The sequence below is a fragment of the Corapipo altera genome, unplaced genomic scaffold, assembly GCF_003945725.1.
Source record: "Corapipo altera isolate COAL_440 unplaced genomic scaffold, ASM394572v1 111, whole genome shotgun sequence".
Taxonomy (NCBI): Eukaryota; Metazoa; Chordata; class Aves; order Passeriformes; family Pipridae; genus Corapipo; species Corapipo altera.
This window is the reverse complement of record NW_020884973.1, coordinates 612,162-637,715: the sequence shown is the minus strand read 5'-3', so window position 1 is coordinate 637,715 and position 25,554 is coordinate 612,162. Positions and strand designations below refer to the sequence as shown.

General features: G+C 41.1%; 1 protein-coding gene across 2 annotated transcripts in view; it reads right to left on the bottom strand.

Annotated features, from left to right (window-relative positions):
- Positions 1-7,294: 7,294 nt before the first annotated feature.
- RANBP17 (RAN binding protein 17) overlaps positions 7,295-25,554 on the bottom strand; it is an 87,570-nt gene continuing 69,310 nt past the window's right edge. The window contains exons 2-4 of one of the 2 annotated variants that reach the window (XR_003531233.1): positions 12,303-12,432; positions 12,002-12,201; positions 7,295-7,338 (exon numbers count right to left, since the gene is read on the bottom strand). The gene's annotated coding sequence lies outside the window, so the exon portion shown is untranslated. The remainder of the gene's footprint in view (positions 7,339-12,001; positions 12,202-12,302; positions 12,433-25,554) is intronic. The other variant, XR_003531232.1, reaches the window with a different exon arrangement.

The window sequence follows — 25,554 nt, the reverse complement described above, 5'->3', positions numbered from 1 at the left end:
ACTTGCGTGGCAAAGGGGAATATTAGATATGGAACAGATAAGCTATCACTGAAGAAAAGTTTGTCCCTTTGATAATAAATGAGCTTCAAATGGGGTCATTTGATCTGCAAAGCACTGGAAAATCTCAAGGTCCTTATAAAATCTTTGTACAAAGTTTATTTAGAATACTACTCTTAGCCTTTGTATCTCTACTGTCTACATTCCTAATTAGATACACGTACACAGGTATATATGTATATAAGTCCATATGTATATAAGTATACAGGCATGTACAGTCAAGGGAGACTGACAGAAAAGGTGCCAGACTTGTTGCTGAATCCTTGCCTCACTATTATTTTTTCCCATCAATAATTTCTTCCCCTATACTTGAAAAAACCCCTACCTTTTGGTTTTTCTTGTTCAACACTACTGTTGAGTATCCGAGTCACACTTTCAAATGAAACTGAGAGGGGGAGCATGAAGTTCTCAAACTCATACCCTTCACCTACAGGAAAAGAAACCAAAAGAAACCAGCAAAAGCATCACATGCATCATCTTCGCACTTTTTCAGAAGGGTCAGGCTCCGAGGCTTCCACAGAGAAATCTCACTGACATCCCAGGAACTTCAGGTGACCTACAGGAACAAAAACCTGAGGTATAGTGTATTTTTACTGAGCTATAAACAAAGAACACAAATTGTTGATTCCAAAGAACTTGTGTCTGAGACTTGATTGTCTCCGCATTTCACATCTTTCTCCTTTCCATATTTCTGTTTCCTCTGTTAACCTGACAACATTTATTCACTGCCCTACAAGAACATTCACGCAGGAAAGTCAAGACTCAACAGTTAGAAAACGGTAAATTTAAAACTACAATAATAAATTAGGTTTTTCCACATGTGTAGTTTGAGTATGATATTTAAATCACAATCTTTTATGCTCATATGCTATTTTTCCTGCCTCTTACCTATCTGGTGTACACAATGAAGCTGCCCTGGAAATGAATCCAGACTGTGCTGGGGTCATACATATGACACTTGCCTCATTTGTTTCAGAAGGTGTGAATTTAGGATAAAAGAAAAAAAAGTGAGTAGGGAAAAAGAGATCGTCTTTGTTAGACAGCTGAAAGATATCCTAGAGTCTGGATTGATTGTGCTTTGTCATGAAACTGAACCAGTAACCATGAACAACGACTCTTTGGAAATGGCAATTTGCATGAGGATTCGTCCTCACACTACTTATCTTTAGGCCCTAATAAGGGCAGCCTGCCTCTCACAGGCTGATTCCCCGTGAGACTAATTCAGAGTAGGAATTTAATTTATGTTCTTTAAAGAGCTCTTTGCTATAGGGCTTCTTTCCCTCCTCTCTTCATCGGCAAAGTCTGGGAAACTAAGTTGCAAGTGAGGTTAGGAGGAGGCTTTTGTGTGTTAAACTGGTTGTGCAAAGTTGGTGTAAGCTTTACAGTTTGATTTCCACACAGAACAGATCTAATTCCAGCCCCTTATTTTTAGGGATGCTGCTCAGACCAAACCAGTCACCCAGTCACCAGTCACCAGTGGAAAGTAAGAATGACAGAAAAAGCCAAGAAGAAAAAATGCCAAGAAGAACAAACAGTCACGACAGAAAGCAAAGAGGGGACTGAAAAAGTCAGGCAATAACACAGAAAAAAAAAATCAAAATACTCAGTGGCTTTTCATGAAGCTAGAATGACACATCTTCTGAACTGAAAGACTCAAACATCCTCTGAGATATATAATTGTGATCCTGCAATTAAAACTGCCTCGTAACAATGTCAATATTTACAGTGGAGAGGAAAGTTGCAGTGACAGTCCCAACTCTGGCATTTCCTCAGTCCTGAATACCTGGCTCTGTGACCTGAACTGCTCCCCTCTAACAAAAGGCTTTCCAGATTTTTTTAAAAGCGAAGGAAATACATTCAGTAACTTCCTGCTGCTGCACTGTCAGCTCAGCCACAGAGCCTTCAAAGTGCCACCTATGCCCAAGAGCTTTCTTAAACTAGTGAAGGATCTGCCCAAATCTGTGACCTGCACCTGCAGTAAACCCAAGAGGGTGAAGGGCTTTGTGCTGGATTTCAAAGCTACTGAGGAGCAGAAATGGGTCTGGTGGACTTGGGAAATCCATTCCTTTCCATCTTTGCCTGTTTCCTCTGCCATCTTCTCTCTGCTCCTTTCAACTGGAGTCAGTATTTTTATTTGGCATTCTGGATCCTTGTGTCTTCTTCCAATCCAGCTTTTTGTTTCCATCTCCTCCCTTTGCCAATCCAGCTCCTCAGGCAGTTCCAATATACCATTAGTTTCTGTGCTCCCCATCTCTGCTCAACCAGCATCAGCTTCCTCTTACACTCCTGTTTCTATGTGCATTCCATTCCCTTTAATAGCTTACCAGATTTTCCTCAGAGAAAAAAAAAAATAAATAAGGCCCAATCATTTAGAAAGAGTGCCATGGTGGTGTTGTCCTGTGCCAGAGTACAGACTAACAGGAGCCATCTGGATCCTACCCTGTGCAGGACCAGGACTCAGATGCCATTTACAGAGTTCTCAGGAGAAACATGAACTGTCCCAGGACAGGAGAAGTCACACTCCACCTCTTCTAGAGTGCTGCATACCTTTGGAAGAAGGTGTCCACATCCAAATTCAAGATGATTCCTTCCCAAGGCAGAATCTCAACCATACTTTATCAAACAGCTGAGAAAACCAAAGAACTACCAGCATGTCCAATGCTGATTGTGACCAACACTTTAATGCCAAACCAGCTAGTTTTGGGAATTGAGTAAGGGAAAGTTTAATGTGCTAGGTCTGTTTTAAATTTCAGTGTAGGTAGGGGAGAAAGAATATACAATTAGGATCCTCTAAAGTATTGTCCTATTAATAAAATAATGTGTTAGTTTTAGAAAACTAACACAAATTACTGCCTATACATTTCTTTTTCACTCCTGAACAAGCCACATCACATCACCTGAACAGCACAGTATTAGTAAGGAAAGGAAGAAACTATCCTAAACAAACCTCCCATGGTAAATTGTTGTAAGCTTGTAAGCTCCTGGAGGTATTTCCTACAGTTTACATCTACTTCTTTTGGTAGTGCAGAGAAAAAAGTGACTAAAATTTATTAATTATTTAAACATAAATTTACCAATGCTGTTCTATTAGTTTTTTTTCTGTACACTTCACACAAAACATCTTGGACTAAGGATCTTGGACAAAATTATGCAATTCTAAATGCCACAAAACTATTAAAAACACAACCTGGGACACACAAGGAATTCAAATTCTTATTATATTCATATGAGGTTTAAGTAACTCAACACAAATCGAAGTGCATTTTGAAGCAAATATCAATATCACAGAATCATACGATCATAACCAGACCAAGTTGCTCCAAGGCCCACCCAAAAGGGCCATGGACACTTCCATGGATGTGGCATCCAGACATCACCATTCTTTCCCACTAAAATTAAATTTTGCCAGTCACACTGACAGCACCTAACTTAAAATGGAAATATTCTCAATTTACCGTATTCAACTAATCTCCAAAAATGCTTCTGCATAATTACTTAAAACAACTCCCACCAATAAAAATTAATCTTAGTTTTGTTTCCATGTAAATTATTTATCATTCATATAAAAGGATTTTATATAAATCTCTTCATTTAATTTGAAAAAAAAACCAAAACAACCCACATAGAAAGCCCAGAGAAGACAATTAGTACGATGCTTTTTTGTCTAAAAATGCCAGTTTTCATGGTTTGAAAGTACCTTTTGAATCACAAGGTAAGAACACTGTGATTTAATGCTTGCACAAGCACACAGAAAGGACAGTTTGTGTACACCTTATTTTTAAAATTCAGATTCTAAAACACAACTTCTACCTGTTTGTATCTCTAGCTGTGCTTTTCTGTCAGTTTAAACCCAAACACATTTACTCCAGTAGGAACACGAAGAACAACAGCCACAGGACTGATGTATGCTTTTTCCAGATCTTGGGGAGCTGTTAATCCAGAGGAATCACAACGGCCTTTGTCAGCTTATAGCCAGTCTGCATTTTGTCTGACATCTATTTATCCAGCTTCTACTTTGAGAAGTAATTTTTAATACCTGTGATGTCATTTTTACCAAATCTCTTTTTTCCCTGTAGGAAAAATTACTGAACCTGCATGCACAGCCCATTTTATATTATAAATATGCCTATGTTATACAAATCTGAGCCAGTACTGAAAGTAGTTTAAATGCAAGGAAACCCAGGTCCAGCTCACAGGTGCATTCTTTAGGGAAACACTGACCAATGTGGCTCCATTTTGCCTTGGAGTTCCCTGTTTCCAGCAGGGTTCAGCAGTAGATGGGACAGGCACTCATGATCAGCAAGAGCAGGAACAATCACTGCTGGCTTATGACTGTCTTGACTATCAGCTTCTTTAAGACAGGATTTGTCTGGGTGCTCATTTTGCCAAGCCCAGCCTTCTCTGTTTGGACAACAGAGCTCTAACCAGGCAGGTAAAGCTCTGGGGACCAAGGGCAGTGCCTGGACTAAGTTCTTCATCACATCCAGCTACTAAAGCATGCACTGTTTTTACACCTGCTAACTTCTCTCATTTGCAAAGGACAACTCAAAAGGTAACCCCAAGTGCAAGTTTAAGTGCTGCTCCCTGTACTGCCAAACTCTGGTCAATGCTTATTAAAACTCTGAAGATCTTTGTGTATTGGGAACTTGCACAAAGAAGTGAAATAAAAAACCTTCTGGCAGAAGCTGGGAGGTTCTGGCCTGGTCACCTGGTCACCTGGAAACGCAAAACACTCAGGCACTTCATGTTGTAAAATTTTAAGACAATACAAAAAATAAACTCATGATGCTTATTTCTTCAATCAGAAGGCACCAAATACAGTGTTGCTGCTCAATGCCATAAATCTCAGGAGTCAATAGGCAGTGATTTAAATACCAACTGTAACATATTTACTGTAGAAATAAACTGCTGTTTGATTGGTTTAATAACTCTAAAAATTCACAGCACTACACAAGGCAGTGAGGTATCTCAGGGACATGGGAGATGACCTTACCTAAGTCCAGGAGAAGCTGAGTGAGCCAGTGTGGAACACTGTCCAGCACCTCGGGTCACTGAGGCTCAAATCCTCACTGACATCCAGGAAAGGGAAGTGCTTCCTCTGTCAAAAAATGAGTGTAGGAAAAGTTAAGTGTTCTACAAAATTTACTACACACACTTTTTAACATAGTAAGAAAACTTACTGTGTGATTCTGAAGCATGGATTTCACCATCTATTTTCACAAGCTTTTTCAGGAGACTGTACGTAGCAGGTGTTAAGGAAAAGCAGCCTTGCAGCATTTTAATTACACAGGCAGGCTGGGAAAACTTTCAGGAACTTTTAGTGAGAAAAAAAATCCTGAAACAGTACACTAAAATAATATTTGAAGTTCATCTACAAATATATGTAATACAGATATTCTTTAGAACATTTTAGACTATAATCTGTTATTAATGAAAGCAATTACTTTTCACAGCATATGTTCTAGTCACAGAAGAGACAAATGAACTAAATGACTTTTACAAATACACAGAAAGTTTTGGATAATAAATGGTGTTTGTTCCTCAGACAGATCCATGTCATCAGCACATAAAAAAGTGGTTTTGCAAGTGCCTGCGTTGGAGCTGATTGGTACTTGGCAATGGTACTGCTGCAGCCCTGAGGTAACAGCCTCAAAGTCACACGGGTGATCCTCCAGACTCATCGAAAACCACAATTTGTTTTAGTTACAACAGATAAAAATATATCTCATGCATACTAAGCTATGCTAAACACTTAACCAAAGTTAAGATAGAGCAGTGGATGTTGTCTTCCTCAACTCAGCAAGGCTTTTGACACTGCCTCCCATAACATCTTCACAGGTAAGCTCAGGAAATGTGGGTTGGATGAATGGACAGTGGGGTGGATCAAGAACTGGCTGAATGGCAGAACTCAGAGGCTTGGGATCAGCGGAGTAGAGTCTGGTTGGAGGCCTGTAGTCAGTGGGGTTCCCCAGGGAGCAATACTGGGCCCAGCCTTATTCAGCTTTTCTGTCAAGGACCTGGATGAAGGGATAGAATGGCCTCTCAGCAAGTTCGATGATGATACAAAACTGGAGGAGTGGCTGATGCACCTGAAGGCTGTGCTGCCTTTCAGTGGGACCTTGATAGGCTGGAGAACTGGGCAGAGAGAAACCTAATGAGGTTCAACAAGGTGTAACAGGGGGATTGCCGAACGGAAACCAGTACACTGTTGAAAGCTGAACAAAACAATATTTATTACAAAAAAGTAACCAACAAAACAAGAAACCGAGAGACAGGAAAGAGAAGGGAAACAAGCCCCCAGGATAACCCCCCACTCACTCAGGTGTTACTTATGAGGTTCTCTTACCGACCCCAGAATGCTCAGAATTCCCCGATGCATCAGCAGCTCACACGGTAACGGGCGTCCCTGCCAAGGCATCGTTGTCCTCCACGTGAAGCCTGAGTTCGCTCCCAGCAAGAGCTCTCTGCTTTTTATACAATTAACCTGTGATGTCTACCTGGGCAGGTGTGGTCAGCACCGCTCAGTCAGTCCCTCCCCCCGTGATGTAAGTGGTGCCTCTTCTGCACACACGTGGGTACTCTGGAATGTCTCTGTGTCCTCATGCTACGCCTCGGGGGGTCTTTCCTAAATGAGTCTGGGGGATTACTTCATCCTCCTCCTCTTCACTTTCTCCTTCAAGTGTCCTTGGAGGGCCGCCAGCCAATAGCGAGGCCTCAATTAATTTCAGTTTATACAAGATGCTTCCTTCAAGGACGATGTTCTCGTTTTTCAGTGCTTGTTTTCACATAACTTGGCAGGAAAAGAACAGACTCACATGTGGCTGGGCTGAACAGACTCACGTGTGGCTGGGCCAAACAGACTGAAAAGTAACAGCACCTGATTAAGCATGAATACACAAGGGCAGGTGTAGGTCCTGCAGCTGGGGAGGAACAACCCCAGGTAGCAGTACAGGTTGGGGACTGACCTACTAGAGAGCAGCTCTGAGAAGAAGGACCTGGGAGTCTTAGTGGATGACAGGTTGATTGTGAGCTGGCAGTGTGCTCTTGTGGCCAGGAGGGCCAATGGGATCCTGGGGGTATCAGGAAGAGCACTGGCAGCAGGTCAGGGAGGGGATCCTGCCTCTGTGTTCAGGGGAGGCACATCTGCAGTGCTGCCTCCAGTTCTGGGCTCCTCAGGACAAGAGAGACACGGAGCTCCTGGAGAGCATCCAGAGGAGGCCACAAAGATAATGGAGGGGTCTGGAGCATCTCTGTGATGGGGATAGACTGTGGCAGCTGGGCCTGTTAAGTGTGGAGAAAAGAAGACAGAGGGGATCTGATCAATGCATATAAATATCTACAAGGTGGGTGTGAGAGAATGGTGCCAGACTCTTCAGTGGTGCCCAGAGACAGGACGAGGAACAACGGCCATAAACTAAAACACAAGAAGTTTCATCTCAATATGAGGAAGAACTTATTTACATTGAGGGTGGCAGAGCACTGGAACAGGCTGTTCAGGGAGGTCATGGAGTCTTCTCTCTGGAGACATTCCAAACCCACCTGGACATGTTCCTATGACACTTGCTCCAGGTGACCCAGCCTCAGTAGGAGAGTTGGATCTCCAGAGGTCCCTTCCAACCCTAACAATTCTGTGATTCTTTGAAAGTATTTTCAGACATGTAAGACCTGAATGGAAATCTCCTACAAGCATACAGTCTCAGAGCCATAGCAAAGTCCATACCAAGAGGGTACAGCTGAGAATTTTGGATGTATCAATGAGCATTTCCACAGAAACCCCAGTTTCTCAAACTTGATAAAGCAGAAAGCAAATTAACTGACTCCTGCTACACATGAACTAAAATCTTCCACTGCACAGCTGGCTAACTGGTGACAGCCCAGGTAACTGCAGCCTCACCTGGCCTCAGCCACCAGACTGCTACCCACAGGCCTTGGGGAAGGGCTGCTGGGTACTCTGTGCATTGATCAGCCAAGGTACCTGACCCCTGGTCAAAGCTCCCGGCCCTGGTCGAGCAAGATGAGCTCCAGCGTGTCTGCACCTGCCTGGATACCAAGGACCCAGGGAGCTGCACACTGATGCAGGAGCAGTGTATCTCCTGGACTGCAGTAATTCTGCAGATCACATCTTCTAGGTACTTACATATGACAAAATAATATTTTTCTTAAGGTTTCTTTTTAAAAGCACAAGAAATCATATTAAATAAAAAGTTGAGTTTGCAAAAACTCTGTTATAGAAGCCCTTAAATCAGATGGTTCAGACCTGTTCCTACAATTCAAATCCTTTCCTAGCTCTGTGAATTATGACATTTCTTAACAGCATGAGCACACACACACATTCTCTGTCTCAGATGATTCAAGCATCTGGGGCTGGATACAGGTGATAATCCTGTGTCTTGCAAAAAGAGCCATGCTGGCACCTTTGAGAGTTTCTGCACTGAAGCAGCGACTGCTGCGAGCCACGTTTGCAAAACAGGAGCATGAGAGTGGCCAAAACAATGGCTGGGATTTTCTGACTCCTGCTTCTCCCTCATTTGACATGAAATCACTGTATGACGTACAGAAACTCAGTTAAATTCCACTGTCTCAGTTCTGCATCTCTAAAATGGGGATATAAAAGGTTTTGCAATATCCCAGTACATCAGTGCACTTTCTCAGAAATGCCATAGAAAAACTCAAACTTCAAAACTTCAGAAACATTCCTAAGCATGGAAGGCACCAAATGAAGGAAATTACTTACGGGTTTGTATATTCTACAATGAATGCTACAAACACAGGACTCAGTAGTTCACTGAGCAATGCTGCTGCCACTGATGAGCTCATAAGCAACACCCAGGATGTGTTCCTGCAGTCCTGTACACACAGAGACTTCACAAATACCCACAACACTTACCATTGTTACTGGGGCTTTTTTCTGAGTGCTTGCTTCACTCTGCCATTCCTACACATCACTGACTAGAGTTCAATAACTTTTATGGGAATAAACAATTTCCCTTTTCATTTTAAGTAGATTAAATTCTTTTTAAACAGGTAAAATTGTAAGAGCAGATTTTATAGTTGCCTTCTATTGGAAAATCTCCTAATCAAGTTTTGAGAGTTGTTTCTCTTGTCAATCCATAACATCTGACATGGCATTACCTGGTTTTATATTGCAAAGCTACATAGTTGGCTCCCTGCCCTGTTACAAGGCAGAGCCTTTTGCAACACAAGGCTAACAAAGACAAGGATTAAGAATGTTTGAGAGACTAAAAGTATTTTATCCCAAGTTACTGTACAAAATAATAATGAAACTGTATTTATTTTGCTACAAAAATATACAGAGGAAAAGTTAATTAGTAGAAAGAACTAAACATGTATGAGGGAGCACTGTGGCTTCACAGACATAAAGGAACAACTAACATATTCCATTATGCAAATGAATTCAAAGATATTTCACAACTGATCAGCTAGGAGGGACATAATGATTTATAATTCAAATAACTGAGCTTTGAAATCAGATTGGACTAATACATTTCGAAATATGCAAACCTGGAGTAATTGTGAAAGCAATGGAAACCATGACACCAGCCCCAATCATTTCTTGTTGATACCTTCTTATGGTTTTTCTTCTTTTTTTCCTATTATATATTACATTTGCTGAAATTATGTTTTGCTTCTAATTCTACATTATCCTTTAGAAAAAGATGATTATACACTTAAAAAAAGAAAAATACTGATTTCTAAGACTGTGTAAAAGCTGATTATGTACAGGAAAGTACTGAAATGAAATAAATTATTGTTGTAACCTTTCAGACTAGCGACAATTTAATCTATTTCAAATACTGAAAATTGATCCACTGGATCTAGCATCTTAACAATACACTATTTCTTTCAGTGCAATATATACTTAATGCCTTTAAAAAAAATCCTAATATAATGTGAAAAGGTCAAAGTTTGCAATGCCAGGAAGTAGTTATAAACTACTTCATATGTTTGAAATAAAAAGTACTTCAGTATTATTATTAAAAAAAACCCCTATTGGTAGAGTTTTTAATAGGAAAAAAATACATATCTTTAAAAGCCAAAATGACCAGTGAAATTAGGTTGTACATCATTTTCTGGGAAAAAGGAAAAACAGCCTCGACAGGTGTAATTTATCATTTTTCTGATTTAATACCAAAGAAATATATTAAAATAATAAAAAGAATCCTGAAATCCTCAAAATTTGTAGTGATAAATAGCCCTCCCTGTCTTTATTGCATTATGCCTACTAACAGAAATATTGCATGGTGGATTTCGCCAGACAAGAACGATTATTTTCCAATAAAAAGTTGCATATTAAATTCCAGCACAAAAGTGGGTGTCTAATACTTTCGAAATCTTTTATGGTTTGCCGGGGAACACAATTTTAAACTTAACTAATACAAGATCACGGCGAAGTGAAGCAGCATTAAAGCTGCCTTGGCTCAACCCAACCCCTCTATGCAGCAAAGTCACCGTTCTCAGAGCTCCTGTTTGAATCACTGTCATTGAAAGTAATTGAATACATTTGGGGTATTTATGTTTTTAGCTAATCTCTCTTTTTGCTAGTCTTTCAACACTTCAAATTGCTGTTAAAGATGTGTATTTATGAGGGCAGTGCTGTTTTACATCCTGGGTACGCAGAGGGGTCTAAAACCACTCTGTCAGTAGTTAGCCAGTTTCTGCAAAGAAAAACCCCACAATGCTACTCTTCAAGAGAACTCAGGTTATTAAATATCTACTTTTTCATCCTTTCTAGGTCCTGATATTATTACATCTATTTCATGAGCAGAAACTCATTTACTGCAAATATAATTTAAGTAATTGGAACACTGAAACTATCCAGACATTTCAGCCTTGGAAAGTATTATTTGCACCAATAGTTTATCCTGACTCTACTTCTGGAGAGCTCCCACAGGAATACATGCCTTTGCAAGCCTCCAGAAGACAACATGAAATGCTGAATGCTTGCTGGCTTTAGGAGCAACACAAGGTTGATCCTGTCAGCAAACACGCAGAAACAACCAAGCCCTCCCAGTTTAGGTGCACTGTGTTACAGCTCATGGGGATTCTGAAAGTGTTTTGAACCCTAGCAAAGCAATAAGTTTCTGGTAGAAAGCAGGAGAGAGCTCATTAGTTCCTTCATAAATCTTGTTCATGAAATAAATGTCTCCCCTTCTGTTTTTGTCAAATTCCTTTGTAATGTTTCATTTCCATCTCCTTCCCAGTCTCATTTCTGTGATGCCATGAGAACATAAACACATGCATATTTAAACTATCAAGTGAGCTGCTTAATGGTATTTGAAGTAAACATACACAAGTACACCTTGTATGGTTTTCATTAAATAAAATTCACTTGCGCAATGTGAAAACCCACACTCATCTTTCAACCCAAGGAAATATATTATTCTTACGTGATTAGAGTTCTATGGATAAACAAATTGATACCACTTGTCATATTCCAGGTGTCTTCCCCTGTGCTTGTGTAACAACCTCCTCTAGAAAATTACTGAAAATTCAGTCTTATTTTAAAACAGCTAAGGATTTCAATGTTGAATGAGTTCATGCACCCTGGTGGTTTATTAACTGTCATATACCTTTAAATATTGTGTCACATCGAACACCACTGCTAGACTGGGTTTTTTTCAATCTTCTTGCTCGATTGACTGAAAATTCAAAGAGCAAACATTCTTCTCCAACTCATGGTAAGTGAATATTAATTAGAATAAGACACACAAGGTTTGCAATAGATAGCAAGTTAGCATCCACGACTGGGTAAGAATACTATAAAAATACTTGAACCCAGACAAAAATCCACATGCAAAGGTCAGGCTGGTTTATCAGCAGTAATGATAACAGTAATGATAACACTGACACAGTGAGGAACTTGGAATCAGAAAACAAAACATGTCAAAAGGCTTGTGTTTGAAATCCAGCTTATGCTTCATACCTTAGTTGACTCATCCTCCAAGCAGAACCAATCCTCTTCTCAGTTGCCAACAGAATCAGTTCCGTTCTCAATATTGTTGAACTCATCAACGGTATTGACTTCAAGAAGATTAGGACTGGGACAGATGACCATAAGCAACTAGTTATATGATTTGTCTTTTGTTGGTAAAAGTAGGTAGAAATAAGCACACCTTTTAAAAACTATGCATAGAAAAAATAAACCAAAATGAATCAAGATTAATATCCTAATTGGTTTAAAAATGTGGCATATAAAACAACAGAAGACTCATATTAACTTTTACCTTATTATTTCCAAATAATATGTTGTACCATATCCAATAAAAAGGATATCCACCAGAAAGGTCATTTGGAAACTGAAGAGTTCTTGAAATCATGGGCTCACGTCTTCCCCGGTATTTAATGTTCGTAACACTAGAATAAACAAAACAATAAAAATGACATTTTATAACAAACTTTCCTCTTTTTGAGAAGTGCAGTGTAAAAGCTCAGTGTAGTAACACGTGGGTTGACAAGAAGCACAATATGTCCCAGCTGTGTGCGCTGGCACCCAGAACCCCCTGTGCCCTGGGCTGGTCCCACAGTGTGGGCAGCAGGGCAGGGGGGATTCTGCCCCTCTGCCCCCTCAGGTGACACCCCCCTGCAGAGCTGCCTCCAGCCCTGGGGAACAGCACAGGGAGCACATGGAGCTGCTGCAGAGAGTCCAGAGGAGGCCACAGAGCTGCTGCCAGGGCTGGAGCCCCTCTGCTCTGGAGCCAGGCTGGGAGAGCTGGGGGGGTTCCTCTGGAGAAGAGAAGGATCCAGGGAGAGCTGAGAGCCCCTTCCAGGCCTAAAGGGGCTCCAGGAGAGCTGGAGAGGGACTGGGGACAAGGGACGGAGGGACAGGACAAGGGGGAATGGCTTCTCACTGCCAGAGGGCAGAGTTAGATGGGATATTGGGAAGGAATTCTTAGCTGTGAGGGTGGGGAGGCCCTGGCACAGGTTGCCCAGAGAAGCTGTGGCTGCCCCATCCCTGGAAGTGTCCAAGGCCAGGTTGGACAGGGCTTGGAGAAACCTGGGCTAGTGGAAAGCGTCCCTGCTCACTAAGGGGTGGAACGAGATGATCTTTAGGTTTCCTTCCAACCCAAACCATTCTGTGATTCTATGATTACATTACAAATGTATTTCTGTGATAGGTCTTGGAATTTTCCATTTATGAGACAGAAAATGCTACAAAAACACATCACGTCATTTTCCTGAGCAAGGGATTCAAACTTTTTTGTAACATCATAACAAATTAATTAATTTTTAAAAAATCCATTATCTGTCATAATGAAATATATTATCTGGAGGCTACCCTTACTTATATTTATCTACTCATTTTTCATCACAATAACTGGCCACTTAACTTCTGTAGTATTTATCTGCCTAATATTTCACAAGACAAAACCAAATTGCTATAAAATCCCTAGGAAAATTTCCACAGGAGAAAAGGGGCACAGAAAAACTATGGGCCAATTCATAGCACTACTGCTATATCCAATTCCCAGTGATATTCCACCTTGAAGTTTTTGTACTAATCCATAATTCTCCTCTTCCCTACACCAAACACTTAACTAAACTCAAGATGTATAGGAGATACTGCATTTCCCTAACTGCAACCCCTCTCAGACACAGAAGTATACTCTGATTAACAACCAATGCATAAGTTATGCTATAGGATAACACTAGTCCGGTTATCAATTCTTGGGGAGCACCATATCAAACCACTTACCATTTCTAACAGCAAACTCAGTCAGCCTTTTGTGGAATCATGCAGCCAACACTTCCTCTACAGCCTTCCCCAGGTTAAGGGTGAGATGTGAACACAGAGCCAGGACCCCGCACAGCTGCTGCTGTGAGTGCGTGGGTCAGTGCAGAGACACACGAGGGGCTGGGGATGGAGCCTGGGGTGTTCACCTGCTTGGTTCATCAGGAGGTAAGAGGAGGCACTGGCCTTCAGATGAAAGGGGTAAACAAGCCGGTACAGTAGAGGAATCTAATTTTTGTTTCAAATGAGGTTACAGTATCCCAGAATGGTTCAGGCTGGAAGGGCCCACAGTGGCTCATCTGGTCCCACCTCCCTGCTCCAGCAGGGCCATCCCAGAGCACATGGCACAGGGTTGTGTCCACACAGCTCTGCAAGATCTCCAGTCAGGAGACTCCACACCCTCTCTGCTCTCTCTCCAGGCCTGGGTCACTGCCCAGCAAAGAAGTTCTTCCTCCTGTCCAGCTGCAACTTCCTGGGCATCAGTTCCTGCCCGTTCCTCTTGGGCCATTGCTGGGCCCCCCGAGCAGAGCCTGCTCCAGCCTCTGCCCCCTCCCTTTGGATACTAGCCCATTCAAACAGAAAGGTAGCATGATTTCCTGGCTCGGAAGCCCTGGCACCTATTCCTGACCACAGAATCACAGAACATACTGAGTTGGAAAGGACCCACAAGAATCATTGAAGTCCAACTCCTGGCCCTGCACAGAACACCCCAACAATCCCACCCTGTGCCTGACAGTGCTGTCCAAACACTCCTTGAGCTCTGCTCCATTTTGTACTGTGCCCTGGGCAGTGAGAGTGTACCTCAAACTGCCAGTCAGATAAGTCTGTTCAGCTTTGTATGTCTTAGTTTCCATGTCTGTAGAAAATGCACAGTGATTCTGACTTTAAGCTGTCAGATCCATTGATGACAGACAATGATGTAAGAGGTGTCATCAGTACCAGCTATGTACACTGGGATGCAGTAGGATTTCAGTCTGGGGAATAGAGAACCTGAAGCAAAGATGCCTTAAAATCAGCATTGATTATTGATTTTACATATTCATGGACTAAGGAATGTATACAACACATAAACCAAGTTTCTTTTACAGGAAGTTATAAACTCAAGAATGCAGTTTAAAGCATCTAACTGTTTAGTATTATTTACTCAGGAAAAGGTAAATAAAAGTGCAATTACCAAAGCAATTCTTCAATTAAAATTTACAGACAAATATTGATTTATTTTATACAATCTCTATGAATAGCTACAGAAGTTCAGATTGCCTTAAAGAAATAGCCCATTCTAACAAGTCCATAATTCACAGTTTATCCCTACAATGGGGAGTTCTGGAGATGTTTATAGTTGCACTAAATCCTTAACAAGTATATACCATACAAAGCAATAAAAAGGAATTTGAACTACCCAGATTTGACATCAATATCAAAATAATAAAAAGGCTATTTTGCAAAAGAGTAAAATCTTTGTCCTTCAGAAGCCAGTTACAAGACATCTAAAGAAAAACAAGAAGCCACAGTGACTGAAGAGAAAATTAAAACTGTGTAAGAAAGCCTTTTCATCCAACATTCAGGGTACTTTCATATACATCTGTTCTTTCAGTTCATGGTTGTATTTGGATGCTGAAAGATGGAGCAATAATATAAAAGCAAGAAAGTACTCGTGAGTGAACAGAGGCAATCATAGCAATTCCCATTTCTGTTTCTGCCTTGCTAATATCAGGCAAGATGAAAGACACATAAAATGTAGTATTTTAAGAAACATTCACAAAACTTCATAAGTATCTGAGAAAATTTCTAAAGATCTAGAGAGGAATCTCATAACACAAAAAGCAGTTTTCTGGTATGTAAGGAAGAGAAGCCAAGGAATGAAAGAGGGGAAAAATTTACAGCCTTCAGAGAAATCATGGCAAGACAGCACTGAAATCCAAGTACCAGTGTCCCTGTCTCTTTCTTGCTCAAGCGGTTTAGTGATTTAAAAGATGAACTAAATGAAACAGAGGAACCAACCATGAAGTTTCAGATGAGTCACAGAACACAAGAGCTCCATCAATAGCTACACCAATGCCAAATTTGCCAAAACATCTATGTGAGATGAGCACTGAAGTACAAAAAAAGTGGGAATAAAAATGGCAGCATATTTCCAATTTTGGTAATAGTAACAGTATCAAAATACTGAACTACTCACAAACATACAAACCCAAAAGAGCAACAGTAACTCTGCTCCATGTTGAAAAGTTATGAGAAATTGAAAAATCTAAATTGAACAGCATTAAGAATTCAAATATTTGCTTTTAGTTTGCCTTTAGTAAGAAGAAAAGAATAAAACCCAGGCTTCCAAAAGCTGCACCAAAGCAGCTGCCCAGCTTACTCTGAGACTGTGTCACCGTGACGGGGTCCCTTCAGCACACCAAACACCTCTTTCCTCAGTATAGGCACTTAAAAGTATTATTTTAAGAGGCTGTGTATTTTAACCTAACATCTAGAAGGGGAAGACATAATATGATCGTGTACTCCAATTCATAATTCTCTGGGAAAAAGGTTACCATATAATCCACAGAAAAATCAAAAATCTTTGCACATTCCAAGTCATTAGTGTATTCAGCCAGGTAAAGAATCAAGGCAAAGATATCCACTTCCAGCCTCCTATATCCATTTAATGACTTTTTTGCCCCTCAAAACCCTCCAACTGTCCTTAATTTCCTGTCTAACCCCCAGTTTACAATTCAGAGACTCACCTCTTCAGACACGGCGCAGTTTACAGCTCTGCTGGTGCCCAGCACAGGACAGTCCCTTGGCAGCAGTGGATGGGAACTGATGTGGGTAAAGCACAGCAGTGGAATGCTCAGCCTCAAAGAAAGAACTGAAAAACTGATGCAGTGCAATTTAAAAATGAAAAATTTAGGATCAGGGATGCAGGGGAGAAAAGCAAAAGCAAAGCTCAGTCAGCACAGCAAAGGGAGCACTGGAGAGTGGGGATACACTGTGTGCAAAGAGGGGGAATCCATCTGGTCACATGGACAGTGGGGACCTTCTCCATTTATCATTGCATGCCGAGGTCTCAAGTGTGGCTTACAGGCCATTTTTAAGGGCCTAAAGAATTCATCCATCCTCTTTCCAGGAGGCCCTGAAGCCCTTCTCTGAGAGGTGACAACAGGCCACAATACAGCCAAGGAATTCTGGGAACACTGCACTACCTGTACATGCACAGGCTGCTGCCCCTCCGATGCACAGACCCGGGGCTGAGCCAAAGAAGCAGTTGCGAAAGGTAAGTTGCTACCAGCCAGAAAAGATGACAACTGCCATAAAGCACCATGTTTGGTGAAGTGGTTGTTTTTGTTTTCTGTGTGATGAAAGATGGAAAAAAAATCCACACATTTCAAACAAAAAATTTCAAAGCTTTCACACCTGCTTCATAGCTGCTGGGCTAGCCAATTCCCATTGGAAGAAAATTCCAATTCCCAGTGCAAGAAAAATGGGCTCCCAAATCCCCTGAAAAGACTTGGAAAATCTCTTCCTTATGTGGTGCAAATAGATGAGCCTTGTTTTTGTAACACAGCTAAGAGCACTTTAGATGACAAGCAGATTAGAAAATTCAGCATGAGGGTAGCTATTCTTTCAGTTGGCCTTTCCCCTCCCACCACATCTCCCATAAGGTGGTGGCCAGAGCATGCAAACACCGCATGCTAAAAGAACCATCCCGCAAAATTTCTAGTAAGACTGTGGTGGAAATACAGGCACTATTGCATATTCTGGCTACATAAAACTATGTCCCCTAAAAAACAGTTTAACAGGAATTCTGTAAAAGGTACATCTATTAATTCCCAGTGGAAAGGTATATAAATGGTGATGTGACAGTAGTACTTGGAACTACAGTCTGAAGGTCAAAAGTACATCCATTACACTGACAAGTCTCAAAATATTTCTGTATGTTGAATAATATCTATTCCACACAGTCTTTAATTCATTAACTGAACAGTGGCTACTGCAGCTACTGGTAGCTATGACACAAGTATTTCAAATTGTTTTCTGTTAATTAAAGAATTCACTGAGTTTGACTAATAATCCTCCACTGCAAAGCTGCCACTAACAAATTGCAAAGAACAGATTAAACCTACATGACAAAATGCCATTTATCCACCTAAACATTACTGAGCTCATACTAGACTTTAAGAAATTAGAAACTCCTTGTGTCAACCAGTAAGTAATCACAAGTGATGCCCTTTGAATTTTTAGGATTTTTAGCTTTTTGTAGATTTTAGAAGTAGCTGTGTAGTAAATGTAGATTTTTAGCATAATTATATAGTCTCTCACACTTTAGAACAGTAGTTAAACACTCACTAAACCCTATTTCCCCATTTCATATAGAATTTTCCAAATTCTTTAGAATTGTTTAGACCCCTTTCAAGGCAGGCCTTCATTCTGTTTAAGAACATTTGCACCCCAGGCCTGAACAACAAGATACCATCATAGTCAAAGCAACCTTCAAGCCTGGAACCTTGGAGAAGCTCCAAACACACTATGTGCTGTGAAGAAGAGGAAGATGAGGAAGAAAGGGGTCCTAGAATCTCTGACTCAATCTCCAGGGAGGCGTGCCTGGGGGTAGATCCGGGGGTGGGCAGTTCTCGGATCGAACATAAATTGTGGAACCCCTGGACACAGGGTGTGCGCGCCCTTCGTACTCCAGTGGCCTGGAGGCCTTCAGTAAAGACCTGCTCTGTATCTTATCTCTGTACTGAATTTGCTTGGAGTTTTTTGCTCCCAATTCTTAAGGCAACACAAGAAGAGGTTAAATCAATAGTAGCAAAACAAAAAATAATTAATATGTCCTGGAAGACTACGACTTGTTTCACTACCATGAACTCATTTGCTATGTTTACTCCTCACACTGGGTACAAAATGCTTCCTGCATGTATCCTGCATTGGAGCCTTTAATAGCAAAGTGGAAGGAAATAACCTGACAATGTCTTTTGATCATCCCACAGCGCTAATGGCAGGCTACTATAAGGTACTTTCTCCAACACTTTGGGATTTGAAAGACTGGATGCCATTAGTCAGGCAAGAATACTCTGTCAAGTGTAACTCCTCTATCTCACATAACCCTTGGCATTAACAAAGCAGGAACTAGACAGTCTCAAATGCTGTGAAGTTACTACATGGGAATAACGCCACTCAACAAAGTGCACACTAAGAATTCCCTAGGGCTTCCTTTTAACCTATTGTTAAGGAATAACATCTTATAAATTTCACCTACTCAAAAAAACCCTGAATCTGTAAGGTAAGACAGAACAGTAGACTAGTGGCTTTCTCAAATCCCCATGGTTACAGTGACTCCATGCACAGGAGAAGCAGGTGAATGGGCTCACAGTCAGGGATCCTGCTTGCTGCTGGTACAAATGTGCTCAGAATGTTCTCAGTAACAAAGCACTGGGAATGCTGCCATACTGGATTGCCCCATCAGACTGTCAGGTTTGGATTACATATCAATATGTTATGATTTCACACCCAGATTTTCCACCTGGCATGCTACCACTGGGAAGAAGCTTGTTTCTTTTAATTGACACAAACACAACTGTGTTTCTCCAGCAGATTCACAGTCACCTCTTTCAGCCACTGACTGAAGTGTCCATTTCAAGCTGTAACATCCATTCTGTCAAATCAAATGATCTTCAATCTAGTCATGAACGAATCATGGTTTTAGGAAAATACAGTAAGCCAGGAGAAAAGAGAAAATAAAACTACAGTGTGTAATCTAAAAGCAGCACTGATTTTTGCTTTTTATGTACCTTGTTTTTGTTTAAAATCTTCCATGTAACACTCAAACCTATTAACACTAAATTTTATAACACTAAAAACCTATATTTTTTGTTAATTTACAGTAGTTTGCAAACACAGCCTTCTCCAATCTAAACACGTGTAAGACTGCTCATATAACTTGTTAGATGATATGTTATTTCTTCAATTGGCAAACATAACAGAGTTTTCCTCTCAATGGCAGCAAGTAGAAAGAGAAGCAAACTGATGCATCTGTTATCCTTGATGTTTCTGTTGTCCAAAGTACAGCCCTCTTCCTCCTTTTTCCACAGTTGTTCAAGTTTCACTGCAGTTTGAAACAACAAAAAAAAGCCTTGCCCCTCACACCACAGCATGAGCTACTTCCAGAAACCATCAGTATTTTTCCATCCATTGCCCTCCATTTACCTGTCTTCAAAGCATACTCCAGATAAATGTCAAGGTTGTATGGGTGCTCTTGTTATCCTAAGGCAAGATATAACACTCAGCTTCTGGTTTTGAGGAAGCAAAGGTTTTATGCCTTGTTTTCCACAGAAAAGTTAAGTCATATTAGAAAATGACCTTGTTTTAATTGCTACTATTTCTCAAGGCTGGCAGCCACAGTAGCAAAGACAAGTCATGTTCAATACCGTCTAAACAGGTCATGGCCAACCTGGTGACACCAGCAGAGAGCTTCCTCCAGTAAGGCAAGTGTCTACTAAAGTATTTAAAGGTCCTGTAAGTCAGATTTAGAGGACAGGAAATAAATGACAGGATGCAGTATCTTCCTCACTGTAGAATGAAGAGGTAAAATACTTGTTTCTCCAGGCACACACAGAACTCATCGTCTCCTGGGGACTCCAAGATTTTTTTAATGTACATTCACAGTTTTTCAGAGGGATCATTTTGTTTTGCTTGAAAAGCAAAACTGAGTTTAGACAAAACTCTTTTGTGCCAGGAGAAAGTAGTAAATCTCGTGAAGGCCATACATAATAAAAGACAAAATCCTGGTAATGCTGCTGGTAGCCAAGGAAGGCAGCTGCAGCAGAGGCACAAGAAAAAGGTAGGTTCTCCAGTGTAATTTTCTAGGAATATTTTTAAGAGAGAGTATTGAAACACTTATCTGCCACAATAACATACCATCTTATTCTGCCAAATACCGGAGATGTGAAGGCAGATGATGCTAACCCCTCTTGTCTCCTTCAGTATGAGGCCTCCTTTGTGAATCTGTATTTTTAAGACAACAAATTTTGCCAGATCTTGAATAAAAAAAATCCAAAGAAGCCTCCCCAAAACAAAGAAAGATTAGTTTAACTTGGTCAGTTCCCCACTTCTAATTGCCATGAAGCTTTACAGGCAATTCCATGGACACCTGAGGGTGCAGGAATGGGAGGCGGGAGGTATGGGGACTGCTGTCATCAGACAGGATGTCTGTGACATCTCAGCTCCACTGTCCCATATGCCATTTTGAGAAGGGACACAGGCACTGTGGGGGAAATATTGAGCTGCAACTGTTCATTTAGAGGCCTGCAGTACCTTCAGAAAATAAGATATGAGTCCTTCTGAAAATAGTTATCCCTTACTTCAAACAGTTCAAATTCACAGAAAATATTTTTCTAGCGAAGAGTAAACTTAACAACAAAATAAAATGTGGATTTTATGTAAAAGTTAAAGACAAAAGAAAATACATACAGAATAGAAGCCAAGCACAAACTTACATTTTTGTCATAAATGTTTCCATAAATGGTTGTCACCTATTATTCCCAAGGCTTCTGACATTTGGGTATAGACCTGGAAATGAACATTTCAACAATAACATATTATAGATATTTACTAGTACCAACATTTTCGGTTGCGGGAGAAAAGTACAGGCAGAAGTGCCTGTCCATCCAACTCAGCTGGAGCACCTGTAAGAGAGGGATTATCCACTCCCTGACGGTGTCCCGTGATCTGGGGACTGAGGCTTTTACTTGCCCTTGCATACAATTCTTCCCAGAAAGGAGATGTGAATTTTCACATTAACCTCACCTTGTTGTTCACATAGTCTCCATTCAAAAAACCTGGTTTATGATAAAAAAATTGCAAAGGGATGGAATAAACATCCTTGTGTTGGTCTGTACTCAGTGGGATGCGATTCAACACTGTTCTTGAGCTTCCAAGTTCTTGCACTGCCTGTCATAAAACCTGGTAAATTCGGTACTCCTCAGAATTGTAAATTTGGTACTCGGAATTCAGACATTTATTCTCCATTCTTGAATGGAGAACAAAAGCTTTGGGAGCCAAATAACTTGCAGTTGTGTACTTCTTCCCGTCATTTCAGATTCAAGACACCTATTTCCAGCAGGGTTCTCCCAGCACCCTACCTGCCAGACCCAGTTGTGGTCAGGATGCAGTTACAAATGCACTGTGCAATCTTCATAAAATTTCCTGGTAGTTTTAGTAGCCTCGCATTTAGTTTGGATAAAAACATTTCGCTGGGTTAAATCAACTCCAGAAACAGAAAGGTGACATATAAAATACTGCTTACAAACTCTGCCAGCTCAGCACACTCTGTGCTCGGACCCTGCCATGTGCTCAGGCTGAGCCATCACTCAGGGGGTGTCATTTCAGCCATTCTAACCTTTAGTGACACTAACCCCAATATTACGAGCTACGTGTAATTCTTCCCTATGATGTGATCGAGTCAAGTGGCAGTGAGGTGTCAGTGGGAGCCCCCAGCACAGCTCGGCCGCAGCTCCCAGCGGTGAAAGCCTGGTGCCATCTACTGCCAGCTCCCGGCCCTGCCATCCCACAGCCCCACCAGCTCCGCCGAACTTCTGCCACCACACCTACACCTGCTCCTACCAGGCTCCTTTCTGGTAGTGATGTAACTCTGTCACTTGGCTTAGACACCAATCTTCCAGTGTTCTACCTCTGAGGAAGTTAATAATAATATTAACAACAATAACAGGAACAACAAAAAATACCGTATTTTCATGTTCCAAAGACTTTAAATTCCAGCATATTAAAGGCACAAGTAAACAAACTTACAGCTCTAACCAGAAACTCCACCAAGATGAAAGATAACTTAATTTGTAAGCTAATTTATCCTTTTATAATTGTATGAATGTAATTTATGGTGACAAAATCAGCAGTGAAAGGACAATCACAATATAAAAGAAATAATATATAATACAATCCTTTAAACGTTGCAAATTACTGCATTCAAACTATAAATGTGAAGTTATTGTTTACAGTAATTAAACAGAGTAACAATAATATATTAAAATATATTAGAAAAATCTTCCAATGTAAAAAAAAAATTCACTCCCTAAATAGTGTACTGCTGAAATGCTACAGCAGCTGCAATTTTAGCAATGTTTAAGAATTTCTGTGTTTGATATAATGACAAGAGGAAAAGCGACAGCAAGGAATGCAAAGCCATCAGCAGCCACCCCTGTCTGTTCCAAGCCCCCTTTCCTGCCGGTGGGAGAAAGGAGCGGGAGCCAGCTCTCAGCATTGTGCTCTGCTGCCAAACCAGGCTCTCCCCACATCAGAGTTTAACAAATAAAATACTAAAACAGCAGTCAGTGTTGACAAAGAGCAGTGCTTTAATCCACAATTATCCTTGTAACTCTTACTACTCCTTTTATCATCCATTAGCTTTGATTCCCATTATCCCATCAAGAACTGTGTCAACGCTTTTGTCCCTGGGGATTTCCCACACTACTAGGATCTGACAGCCAAGCCTGAGTGCTAAGCAGGATCATTACCTCTTAAATCCACTTATCTGATCCACTGAATAGTAAATTGAAAAGCTCATTAACAGCAACAATCTGATTTGTTTTCACGTGTGACAGGGTCATTCTAAGTCAGCATGAATACAGCACTAGCAATAAAAACTACACCGTTCTGTAGTGTGACAAATTTTAAGCTGAAATAAATGTGATCCTTTAAACACCTTCTTCAAAATCATTTTCAAAACCCACACACGCTCTTAGCATGTAAAAATAGAAAAGTAAACACCCCCCAACCACAGCAATGCAATGCCCCTGGACTTTTAAGTGCTATGAAAAATTAATGATAAAGCATTTTGGACATGTAATAATAAAACACACTTCAACAACAAAGGCCTTGCTACATACTCAAAAGGCGGAGAAAAACCCTGGTGAAAGGAGTCAGAAAAGGCTGTGGAATCACACGTGGAAGTGATCTCATCGTCAGCTTAGGTCCCACATGGAGCCACAGAGGTAAGGGCAGCAGAGGGCTGTGGCACTCAGCCACAGGTCACTGGGGCTCCACCCTTCACACTCCTCCTTCCTTCTTCCAGCAAGGAAAAGCCCAAGGCTTATGTTCTTACTGCCCTCCAGACACTTCCAGTAAGGAGCAGGGAACTGATTTCCGGTAGGAGACAACTGGTTCAAGACTCCTGGAAAACTGTGACACAATTAGTCCCAAATCCTTACAACTGCAAGTTTTACAACTTCCAAAAAAATTCCTGTATCAATACAGTGCTATGTGACCAAGCCACGGTATAGCCAAAAATGTCAGCTAACAGTAGAATAGCCCACCATCCCCAACTCCTCCTCACACAGCTATGAACATCAGGGAAACATCCACAGAAGAGGCAATCTTAGGATACGATGTTCCAGGAGCTTCACAGGCACAGGTACATACTCGGGGTCCTCCAAGCAAGCTGGAGCTGGTCCCACCACTGCACTCCAGGCCCAGGTGGCACTGCTGTGTTCAGAGGTGACAGCGATGGTCATGGCAGTGAAGGGAAAGAACAGACCAGCAAAATACCTTCAATAATAATCAGTAACAATTTCAAGTATACTGAACCAAATTTGAAAGCAAAGGATCCAGCGATCCTTGTTTTTTCTCTTTGTACTGTTATAATCACCTCAGTGGAGTCAGGATGCTGAAGGAAGACAGCAGGTTCACAAGTGCTGGTGCCAGAGAACTTTTTATGATCTAGCAAGTTTCATAGAATCATAAAAAGGTTTAGTTTGGAAGGGACCTTAAAGCTCATCTTGTTCCACCCCCTGCCATGGGCAGGGACACCTTCCACTATCTCAGGTCGCTCCAAGCCCCGTCCAACCTGGCCTTGGACACTTGCAGGGATGGGGCAGTCACAGTTCACTTGTTCAAGTTAGATAACCATGTACTTTCCAACCCCTTGAACTGTTCCTGCTGCTTTCCAAAAGGACAAGGAAATAAAATTGTGGAAACAATGTTCTATAAAGCAAAGTACTTGCATGTAAATACAGACCAAGAGAACAGAAATAATTCAGTAACCACATCAGAACTTTATTTCCCTGTCTTCTCTACTCTTTGGCCTTAGATATGCTTAACTTTGCTTTGCCTTTTCAGGTCTTCTCTTTTTGGCACTATCATTATAACTCTGAAGAAGCTAATTATGTCAATTCTTAAATGTGAAGCAGATTACAGAGCTGGGAAGCTCAGAATATGAGTTCCTAAAGATTGTATGGCTCTGTAATGACAGTCACAGAAATTCAATAACAACACTGTATGGAATGTACTCAAACGCACCCCATGAAACAAATTAAAACAGAGCAATGAATCTCTCATACTGTGCAAATAAGAATACACAAGAAAATGTTGATTTCTGTATGTTTCATAAGGGCTATTATAATGAATAAAGATTTTGGATAATGAATCTTCAGAAAATTACAGTAAAGTTATTACCCGTAGGCACAGTGTAAATGCTAAAGTTATTATAACTTCCTTGAAGCTCTTCAGGCCTCGCTGCAGAGAACTATCCCTGAAACATTAAACTATTTTGTCATCAACACTGAGGGCAAAATCAAACCTTCACCACATTTACCCCAGCCTGACAGATGAAGCATGTAGCATGTCGAGGGGAAGCCCCTCCACCCCATGGTCTTTTTGGGAACCCAGGCAGTGCAGAGGCGACTGCCACAGGGTTCTGCCATCACACCTCTCTGACTAACACGCCTGGGCAGCACCCACTGAACCTCCAT